The 726-nt window shown below is 35.5% G+C and overlaps 1 pseudogene; it reads left to right on the top strand.

Annotated features, from left to right (window-relative positions):
* The first annotated feature begins 257 nt into the window (after positions 1-257).
* Positions 258-726, top strand: part of LOC115290556 — an 8643-nt pseudogene continuing 8174 nt past the window's right edge.

Raw genomic sequence — 726 nt, forward strand, 5'->3', positions numbered from 1 at the left:
GGGCAGCATAAGATTCCTCTATGTCCGCTGTAGAAAGAAACCAGAGGTAATTCCTGCCACAATTCAAAGTTTTAAAAGCTCCGTAATCTATAGCTTTGGAAGACACTTTAATAAAATGAAAGTAAGTGCCAGGTATGTAGTTTCACACATAATGACTAAGTCGTATATGAATGAGAATACATAGGGAGAGCTGGGATATAGAATGAGGCCAGAATGTGAAAGGCGCTCATTATTTTAAAAATATATTGAAACCGGTAATGCACTATGTTCCAGAGGTAAATTTATAAATGTGACAAAATAAGTCATTTTAGTAGTTTATCTTATAGTTCAGTGAGTGGCATACATTTCATCAGCCAGGCTCATGAGAATAAACATATTAAGTCAGCTGCTTAATTTCTTTTTTAGTTTGGTGAACGATTCAAACTTTAGATAAGTTACAAAGCAGAAGGTTATTTTAGCCTTTGTCAGGTGATCAGAGTGGGTTGCCAGTCAGATATGGAGACACAAACCAACAATACACACTATTTTGATTAAAAAAAAAACCTATTACACACACATATATATCCTTGAGAAAACATCCAGAGAGCAGGAGACATGACAGTTCTCCTTGTCTAGATAAGAAGGGCTATCAAGTTCAAAGAACCAACTCTCTCTTTAAATGCTGCCTGATAAAACCAAAGAGTTTTGTTGTCATTCTTCTTGAGGAAAGGTTAAGGTATAAGGGTA

Source organism: Suricata suricatta, chromosome 4, assembly GCF_006229205.1.
Source record: "Suricata suricatta isolate VVHF042 chromosome 4, meerkat_22Aug2017_6uvM2_HiC, whole genome shotgun sequence".
In the NCBI taxonomy this organism is placed as follows: domain Eukaryota; kingdom Metazoa; phylum Chordata; class Mammalia; order Carnivora; family Herpestidae; genus Suricata; species Suricata suricatta.